Here is a 10644-nt window from a genome sequence, read left to right as displayed (position 1 = left end):
TTTTATATACACCTATATATATCTACAGTTCTTGAAACTCTGTTTTTCCCATTGTTAACTCAATTGAACATTTCCATGTTAGGCTTCTCTCAAGCCTCCTTCTCTCTTCATGCTCCTTTATCTCTCTGGCCCTAGTGAGCCTGTTCCTGGCCCTAGTGAGCCTCCATCCCCAAGTTATACACCTAGTACACCAGCACCAATGCACACTTGTGCAGACTACTGCTGGCTCTAACCAGTCCACTTCCCTCCCTTATGCGCACTCTTCAGAAGTGATTCTTCCACCCATACTTATCTCCTACCAGGCATCCTGATGGGGCACCAAATGGAGGGATCCATTGGTCTCTAAGAAAGACAGGCAAGAAGACAAAAGCTAGGCTAGGTGGTCACTGGTCTGCTTGATGAGCAAGACCAACAAGGCCCACAAAACCTATTTATACTTTTTTATATACCTTATTTATACTTTTGCAGTTTGTGACACATGACGCAAAGTTGCCTAGTGACTAGTAGCCCATCTTAACCAAACAGGATGTTTATCTCAGGAGTGAGCTAGCATGTTTCCTTTGGCACTGAGGCCCAATCCCACCTACACACATTTGATCAATTTCCTAGCTTCCTGCAGCTCCCAACACACAAGACCTACACACTTTATTTTATTAGATATTTCTCTCAATTTAGCATTCAATATGTTATTACTTTAATATTCCAGGTAGAACAGCCTGTTTATATAAAGAAAGAAGGGCTATAATTGTGGGGTTGTTTGCCATTGTATAGATAAAATTTCAATGGATGATCTTTGTCCTTTCTGAGTAGTCTTATCAGAGTCAGATGGATATACACTGGTGATCAATTGTATCATGTTATAGTCCTTACTTCAGAGTGGAGAGAGGGAGGAGATGATAAAACTACCAGACTCCAAAATGCCATAAGGGATGATATTTGCTTAATGAAAACCTCATCAGCAGAAGAGTTCATACCATTTTCAAAAACTATTTTATCTGCTATAGAAATACTTTTTTCTCAGGAAACAAATTCTGAGATCTTCAAAAGGTTTCTGGCCCTGACCAAAAGTGGAAGAGCTGACCTGTGACACCATGCATTTCTACTGTGTTCAGTACACTACAAATCTTAACCCTTCTCCATTATATTGAACACATCAAAGCCTATGCCTTTGGAAGAGTTCTGATAGTTGGATCCATTTTGTATACAACCAGAGCCCCCTACTGTACACTCAGGGTTTGATGGCCTCTTCAGTGTACATTTCTTCATATTTGAGACATTTTTTAAAATCTGTAATCCAACATGATTGCTGCCATTGTGTCATTTTAATATTTTAATTCATTTTCATATTCCTGTTCCTCAGATAAAGGAGTTCAAAAGAAGAAAGGATCTCAACATATATTTTGGGCCACCCTTAAACTCGCTATGTATTCCAGCCTGAACTTGAAGCCAAGATCTGCCTCTGTCTCTTGTCCTAGGATTTGGAGGAGCTATTAAGTCTCCCCAGGAGAAGTTTGGTTTTTTCCCCTGTCCATCTGGTTGAAAATCCTAGTGCTGCCTTAGTTGCCTACTGGGGAAAATTGTGGCTTTGGCCTGATCCTTCAACATATGTAGGATGATGGTCTCCTGCTGCTGGCCGCTGTGACTGTGAAAATGCTGCCAGATAGGAAACCCCCACTTTCTCTTGTTCTCCCTTCTCTCTGTCTCAAGTTCTCACCCACTCTATTTGTCCTCCAGTCACTCAAAGCCTTGCCTTTCTCCTGGGTCACAAAAAGCTTCAAAATCCTCTCTTAAAGAGGGGAGATATCCAATTAAAACAGCTTCTAATACACAGTTGACAATTAATAATCTAAGCACAGACCATAAGACTGAAAATTTGGAACTTAAAGACTCTTCTCTATTGCAATTGGAAGTGGCCTATAGTGTCAGATGTGTAGGCTCCCTTTTACTTTCTCAGTCAATTTTCTATCAATCTTGTTCCAATTTTCAAGTTGTCGTTCTTCACCATGTGAACACAGAATTGACTGATTCTGTCCTTGTGATAGAGGGAGAAAAACTGATCTTGGGTGGGTGAACTCTAAATGATATAGGGAACCTCCAAGTAACATAGGGAAAAATGATCTCCCAACCTGACCTGCACAAGTTTGTGTTCTCTAAAACCAAAGAATGAATTTTAAGAACAAATGGAGGTTATGAGCAGAATATATTTATTGAGGAAAAGAAAGCTCCTGTCCAAGAGAGGGACAGGAAGGGGGCCCGAGAGAGTAGTTCTCAGGAAGCTGTCTTTTCCAGGGACTTTTATAGCGTAAAACCATGTGGGGCTAAGGTGGAGAAAGGGAGAACTAGCTTAGGTGGATGTGGGGTGGGACAAAACTATGGTCAACCAATGAGATCACAAGCACCACTGCTCAGGTAAAATTGATTAAGTCCAGGACCACATGGGGAAGGAAGTCACGTAGCAAGGGGGCATGAATGTAAAACAGGACTTTATCTAGTAGCCATCAGATAAGGATTTTTTTTTTTTTTTTTTTTTTTGGCTTTCTCAGGGTAATGATCAATCTGGGATGCTAATCTTTAGGGAGGTTAGTATTTGTTTGCTCTTTAGGCCTGGCTGACAACAGGAGCATCTGTCCCTCCCACAGTCGTAAGGTATCTTGTCTTTTGTGCTGTCTCCTTCAAGGGCCTGGCCCTGTCTGACTACTGCGTTCAATACTCTACAAATCCTAACCCTTTTCCATTATATTGAACACATCAGAGCCTGTACCTTTGGCAGAGTTCTAACTCGGCTGCCTGCAACACTTGCACCCAAATTTGATCCTACTGACTATCCCACACCTCCATGTGTGGGACAACACTGGGCTCAGTTTCCTCCTCTTGTACCAGGGGAGGCCTCTTTCATCCCATCCTCTTCACCCTCTATCTCTCTACCCAGTACCTGCACTTGCACCCATCAATTCTGTCCTAAAGCAGAATCTCATCTGGCTTCTGTCTGCCTCCCTCAAGAGATGATGAAGTGGGACAGTATCTGTTACTATGTCCTCTTCTCCCTCCTTGATGTCTCCCAAATTAAGAAATACTTGGTTTTTAGCCACCCACAGGCCCAGTTGCCCTTTCCAGATAACTGCTTTCAATCTCTTTTGCCTTCAACATGCTGAGGCTTTTTTTGACTTTGCTCATTTATTTGAAACTCTACTCTTACAATTGCAAAAAATGTTATGAGATCCGTATTGTGATTCTCAAAAAAAAAAAAAAAAAAAACTATGGTACCGCCTCAACAGAAAAATCTAGACCAGAAAAAGTGAGCATGGAACTGACATTGTGATGAGTTTCAGAGGTATAAAATAGTGAATTTCCTGTTACCATGATGGACAAGAGATATCTAAGAAAGTGAAAATCAAGAATCAATGTCTCAGGCCCCACCTCTCAGTCTTAGCACAATGAATCCATTGGCCAGGAGACCAAGAGTACACGGCAGGAGAAAGAGAGGTGTGAACAAGATTGTCAGTTGTGGCTCCAATCCTGTCCCTCATCCAGTCACCAGAGATAAGATGTCTTCATCCCTGGGCTGCTACCTGTCCCCTCCAACAGTCCTTGTGCACTTGTCTTTTGCCTAGAAGTGGAAGCCGAATGGTCAGACTCTGCACCTGCACCTGAGCCAGAGCTCACTCACAGGGGAAGACACTCAAGTGGTCAAGGAAACCCCCTCAGCACCTGTGAACTGAGCTCACAGGAAGCTGCCTCCTAGTGCAGTACTCCCAAAAGTGCAGGTTCGGGATCAGCATCTCCTCCAGCAGGGCCCTCTCTAGGTGTACAACTACACAGCCACCCTGCCTCATGCAGCAGACCCACCCCTACATCCTAGCACCGCTCACTGAGCTACACATCCTCCTGACCCTCTAGGCTCAAGTCAGCATCACACCAGCTACTGAAGCTGTTTTCCAAGTTCCAGGGCATTGAAGAGCAGCAGCTTATAGGTGGCCACAGAGATAGGACAGGTCAGCAGTGAAGACTGGAGCAGGATGAGATGGAGGAGCAATCAGCCCATCCCTGAATGAGGCTGAGCCTATGCACTAAAACCCTTGCACTGTTCCTCAGCACTTTCTGTACCAAATCTCCCTATCCCTTAGAGACATCCTGTCACCTGCTTAGTGTGCCTATGTCTTATTTTGAACTTTTATACTATAGTTTTATGCTTTATTTTTCTTTCAAATAAAAAGAATATTATTCATCATTAAAAGGAAAAAAATTTTGAAGTCAAAAATTGTAAAATGAGAGATGTCTGGCAATACTAAGGAAAGAATGTTATATGACTTAAGCACTAGGTGCTTATGGGTAGGGAGGCTTTACTGATAGGGTGTGGGCTTGGACTAGATAATAGGCTATTTTCTTCTAGCTAGGATCAAGGTGTTGTAAGAACTAGGAGTCTAGGACTTCTGCATGTGAGGAAGCTGGAGATTGTAGTTTAAAGTCTCTGTACGACCCATGGGTTAAGAGGATGATGTGAATGTTAGGGAAGGAGACAGAGTCGTAAGAATGTGATGAGAAGCAACTGAGAGGTGTCTATGGTCCTGCACCAGGGCTGACCTCTAGGGTAGTCTGAGGCTCCCACACCAATGGGCCAATGATGGAGGTAACAGGGTACAGGCTCAGGCTTCTGGGATTGGAAGGCAGGGTGGTTGCCTCAGTTTCTTTTCTTGGATTCTAAAGAGTTACTATGTCTCTCCTTGAGGTTGCTTTTTTCTTCTGTCCATCTGGACCTACATGATTTTAAAGAACAGCAGTCAAGCCATGGAAAAGACCAGGGCAGAGAAACCAGAAATATCCCACATAGGGAAATGCTCAAAGGATGACCAGGTGAAGGCCCTAGAACATGTGTTTGGAGGTGTACAAATTTCCCCAATGAATCATCTAGAGTCCTCCTCTGAGGTAGCGTAGCATATGAAACAGTTGGGACACCTAAGTGATTTGGCAACAGTAAAAACACAAAGAACCCGAAAGGTAGGTAGAAGTCTATCCAAGTAGGAAGGTTGAGCAGATGGGGCTCAACCCTAAGGGTGTTGATGAATCCTTAAGGGTGTTGATGATCCTACTCTTACTGTAGGTTGTGCCTTCCAACCTCCTGGAATCTCAAAAACCCCATGGAAACTTGAAAGAAACCATCATCAAAGGGTAGCTTTCATAGGAACCAGAAGATCTTGGGATCTGACAGATGCTGGGAGCACATATAAAAAGCTTCTAGGTAAGGCACATGTTGGGCTAGCCTTCAAGGTCATCAAGGTCGTAGGTGTGTTCAAACTGAAAGAGGTTCCAGCCTCCTTATTTCCACAGGCTGCTTCCTCTGCCTCAGCCTTGGTAATCACCAGAGCTTACTACATTCACAAGAATGTCAAATTCCCCAGAGAACAATCTCATGAAAGTCCAGGAGCTAATTTCAAAGCAATTAGTTCAGTTCTCAAAAGTCAGTGTCCTCTCACAAGATCCTTATTGAAATACCTGATAAATTCACTACCTGGTGACAACCATCTGCCCTTGAGAAGTTTGCTTTTTTCTCCTGTCCATCTGTCTGAAAGTCCTAGTTCTGTCTAGGTCCTTTCCAGCCTGGGGAAAAATGCTCCTTGGCTTGACCCTTTAGCATATGCATGATGCAGGTCTCCTGCTGCTGGCCACTGTGACTGTGAGAATGCTGGCAGATAGGAGACCCCGACTTTCTCTTGCTCTCCCTTCCTTCTATATCAAGTTCTCTCCCACTCTATTTGGCCTCCAACTACCCAAAGTTTTGCCTTTCTTCTGCAACACAAAAAGCTTCAAAATCCTCTTTCTAGGAAGGTAGACACCCAACTAAAACAGCTTCTCTTCTTCTGTCACAAAGTTGATAATTAATAACCCAAGCATAAGTTGTAAGACTGAAAACTGGGGACTTAAATGCACTCATCTACTGCAATTGCAAGTGGTCTGTAGTGACTGATGTGTAGGCTCTTTTACTTTCTCAGTCAACTTTCTGCCAATCTTATTCCCCTTTCCAAATTCTCTTACTTCACCATGTCCTTGTGGACTTGACTAATTTTGTCTTTGTACTTGAATTTGATCCTGCTGTATCTGGTTTTTGGTTTTTTGACATAGGAACAATTCATTTGCTTTTACAGAAATATTCAAGACTTTCAGTCCTCTCCTGTGTCTCCACCTAGGCATTGATAGTGCTCTACTTCAAACTGCTCTGTACCAAGCCTCTACTTGGATCTCTTTTATTCTCTCTCTCTCTCTCTCTCTCTCTCTCTCTCTCTCTCTCTCTATCAAGAAAGAGAGTTAAAAACTTTTTACATAAACAAGAATACCCATTTCCCCACACTCCTGAATATATATGCTGGAAAATCTGATCAGTTAGTTCCTTGTCATGGGAAGGACCAAAGTAACTTATACAGAAATCTATAATTTTAATACTTCCAAACTCATCAATCTTTTTATAGTATTTACACTCTGTCTGTTAATTTAAATTCTCAGGATCAAGTCCAAATCTTTGGAAATGCCACATAAGGCCCCCTCACAGATGTGGGTCCAGGATATGTCCCCATGAGCTCTATGTTTTAGTCATAAAAATGTCCCGGCAGTCATCTCAAAAGATCAAGCACCCCACCATGGGCCTTTGTCTGTGTGCAAACAAACACTTTCAACTTTCCTGGCCGCCTTTCTACAGTAACAGTGTGTTGCTAGCTGGGACCTTGGTCAGGTGACTGTTTCCCAGCCTCTCTTGCAGCTTGAACTTGCAACCAATGGGCTAGTAGTAAAAATGACTTTCACATCCTTGGGACTGTTCCTCTAAGGGGAAAGCTACATCTTTTTTGTTTTTTGTTTGTTTGTTTGTTTGTTTGTTTGAGACAGGGTCTCAGTATGTAATTTGGGCTGATTGAACTCACTCTATAGCCAAGGATGGCCTGGGTTTTGCAGTGATCTTCCAAAGTGCTGGCATTACAGGTGGGCACCACCATGTCCCACTTATTTTATTATATTTACTCAGTGAGTTTCTCTTCTATACAAGTGTCTTGAGGACAGGAACATTCCTTAATAAACACCTAGTATAAACTTAATAAATGCTTATTGAGTAAATCAAATTACATGAACAGCCATTGGACCACCTGATTTATAAAACGATGCAACAAATTTTCAAGTAGACAAATTACCATTTTCAAAAAGAATCAAAAAGTGAATGCAAAAAAAGTGAATGGGGGCCAGGGAGATGGTTCAGTGGAATAAGCGCTTCCTGGCAAGCGCAAAGGCCTGAGTTCAACCAGTATGTTGAACTGAAAACAAAAAGTTGGTCAGCAGAAGGCAGTGGAACTTTGTCTTGTAGGAATCAGAGCTGAGGGCTCCATAATCATGTGGCAACCACTCAATGTTTCATCTGTGATAAGAAATGTACATAATAGGAATTCCAGGGCTCTTCCAGATTCTCCATTTAAGGTCCTGGTCAACTATGTCCACAATGTAACACTTGTACTGAGTTACTGTCTGCACTAAGCAATCATCTGCATAGATCCTTTTATATCTGCAAGATAATCATTCAAACCATGGATATTAGGGGCGAGGGAGATGGCTCAGTAGAATAAGCACTTCCCTGGCAAGCGCAAGGGCCTGAGTTCAATCCCTGGTTCCACAAAAAAAAAAAAAAAAAAAAAAAAAACAGATCAAACCATGGATACTTGGCAATCCTTGGAGCCACTAGATACTTCTGTCCCAGTTTCTCAATTTTCACCATTACACAATTAGTAGTAGAAGGGATACACTTGGTATACAGACAGTCCATCATTGATTGCACCAAGACTAATTTGGCTTTGATGGAAAAGTTGATAAAGTTGGTATCAACCAGGATAGGGTAAGCCCAGCTGTGTATTTTACTGGAAAAGTAAGCAGGAAGGATGTTGGGGGACTTCTTGTTCCTTTAGAGCACTGGGATCTTTTTCTTCTTTCTTTTTTCTTTTTTATTTTTTAAAGAGTGATAGCACCACAATTTATCATAGCTAAATCCTGCAAACAACCCAGACACACATCAACTAAAGAATGGATAAAGAAGATGTGGTATTTTCACACAATGTAGTTTTATTCAGCTATAAAACACGATAAATTTGAGTCTGTTGTTGGTAAATGGATGCAACTAGAGAACTTTTCTTTCTTTTTAGGCTTTAATCCATCCTTTTCTTTGAGTCTCTCATCTCTGAAACTAAGCATTCACTCTTACTTTCTTACTTTCTTTTACTTCCTTATGTTCATGCTGCTCTCCTCTTTCTTCCTTCTGCTTGGATCTTAAAAAACAATAGTTTTCCTGCATTCCTTTCCAGCACTTCCCAGCTTTGAAATGCCATTAATAAAATGAGATAGTCTACCAAAATTACAGTGTAGCAGTACCATCCAAAGCTCCCCAAACCCAGTGCATTTTTTCCTTTGTCCACCCCATTCTCCACCCAGACTACACAGACTTCAGCTCACAGTCTACTCCAAGAGGTCAGCCAAATTGTGCAGGTCCATAGACACCTCTCAGTTGCTTCTCATCGCCCTCTTATTAAGGTTATCAAAACTCAGTCTCCTTCCCTAATATTGGCATCCTCCATTTATCTCACTGGCTCCACAGGAACTTTAACCCCCAGTCTCCAACCTCCTCACTCCCAGACATCCTGGATTCCCTCAGTTCTCACAACACCGCTTTACTAACCAGAGCATACGAATGTATCATGTACTGCAGGAACTACACAGAATCAAAAAGTCTCCATACCTATAATCCTCCTAGTACTTATGCCTTATCACATTCTTTCCTCCATATTGCCAGATAGCTTTCATTTCACAATAACTGACTTCAACGAATTTTTCCTTCTAAAGTATGAGTAATATTCTTTTCAATTTAAAAAAAAAAAAATTAACCAGAAAAGCAATGGTATCAAAGGTCAAAACAAGGCATGCACATACTAGGTGAACAGAGGGAAGTCTCCACAAGGCGGAGAGGTTTGCTAGAGAAAGTGCGCAGGAGCAGGGCGCAGGAGCTAGTGCGCATGCGCGGCTCTGAGGGGGCTAGGCGGGCAGCCGCCATGATCTCAGCCTGTCCAGTGTTCGCCACACATTTGTCTCACAGCTGTGATGGCCTATAAGCTGCTGCTCGTCCTGGCCCAGTAAGCTTGAGAACAGCTTCAGGAGCTGGGGTGATGCTGACTTAAACCCGGTGGCCCGGAAGTGGGGAAGCTCCGAGGTCCCCAGGAGGTGAAGCGCAGTTATCCTGCTGTGAGGTGAGGAGGGCCCAGCCCGTGCTTTCTGGAGGGCGGCGGGAGGCGGCTTCCTGTCAGCTCACTGGCACGGGGAGGGGCGCATAGTGGCGAGTGGACTTGCCCAAGGTCACCCCAGGCGCCTTCTGGGAAAATCTCCCAATTTAGTTTGAGCTTCACCAGCTCCCACCCGCAAGGGCCTTCTATGGCACCTTCCCTTTTAGGGTCTCCCCAGGTTCCCTAAGAGCAGTCCTCCTCATCGTCCTCAGGAAGCTGCTGGGGACCCCATCGAAGGTTTAGGGCACGTGCCCAATCCAGCCTAGGCCCTGTAGGAGCGACACTAGGGTACACTGAGAAATACTTGTGCCCCAGTGGGTCTTTGCAGATCAGCAGCGTGCCACAAATACCTCCTTCTAAATGCGTCTACAGGCCACCAGGTCCTTCGTTACATTTGGGAACATGCCCAAAGTGGTGTCTCGGTCGGTGGCTTGCTCAGATACTCGAGATCGCGAGGAATATGACGACGGCGAGAAGCCTCTCCATGTTTACTACTGTTTGTGTGGCCAGATGGTCCTGATTCTGGACTGTCAATTAGAAAAGTTGCCTATGAGACCCCGGGACAGATCCTGTGTGATTGATGCTGCCAAACATGCCCACAAGTTTTGTAACACGGAAGATGAGGAGACTATGTATCTTCGGAGGCCAGAAGGCATCGAAAGACAATACAGGAAGAAATGTGCAAAATGCGGACTCCCACTGTTCTACCAGTCCCAGCCAAAGAATGCTCCCGTAACCTTCATTGTGGATGGAGCAGTAGTGAAGTTTGGCCAGGGTTTTGGGAAAACAAACATATACACCCAGAAACAAGAGCCTCTGAAAAAGGTGATGATGACCAAACAGACTAAGGACATGGGCAAGTGCAGCTCTGTCACTGTGTCTACCATTGATGAAGAAGAAGAGGAGATTGAGGCTAGAGAAGTTGCTGATTCGTATGCCCAGAATGCCAAAGTGATTGGGAAACAGCTAGAGCGTAAAGGCATGAGCAAGAGAAGACTGCGAGAGCTGGCCGAACTGGAAGCCAAGAAAGCAAAACTGAAAGGAACTTTGATTGACAACCAATTCCAATGAGAGGACTTTGCTCTGAGCCGGACACAGAGGACACAATGCCAGCATCCACAGTTTAAAGGAGAGATTTATTTTGGCTCAGTTTGTCAGAGGTTGCAGTACGTCACTGGTTTGCTCCAAGGCAGAGCAGCAAAATGACAACAAAGAGACAGCCGTGGCGTGGTAGGAAGCTTCGCCTCCTAACATTACAGTTCACTATGATGTCCCCATGATCCAGCCACCTCCCCATCACCTGACCTGTGAACCTACCCAGATACAACTCATAACCGCTTACTTAATT

General features: G+C 43.7%; 1 pseudogene across 1 annotated transcript; it reads left to right on the top strand.

Annotated features, from left to right (window-relative positions):
- The first annotated feature begins 9698 nt into the window (after positions 1–9698).
- LOC101592898 lies at positions 9699–10394 on the top strand (annotated as a pseudogene). Its single transcript, XR_001117069.1, has one exon. The product of XR_001117069.1 is annotated as a UPF0428 protein CXorf56 pseudogene (transcript).
- Positions 10395–10644: the final 250 nt, after the last annotated feature.

The sequence above is a fragment of the Octodon degus genome, unplaced genomic scaffold (assembly GCF_000260255.1).
Source record: "Octodon degus isolate 3935 unplaced genomic scaffold, OctDeg1.0 scaffold00032, whole genome shotgun sequence".
NCBI classification, from domain to species: Eukaryota; Metazoa; Chordata; class Mammalia; order Rodentia; family Octodontidae; genus Octodon; species Octodon degus.
The sequence above is the reverse complement of the archived record's forward strand: the minus strand, read 5'-3'. Positions and strand labels throughout refer to the sequence as shown.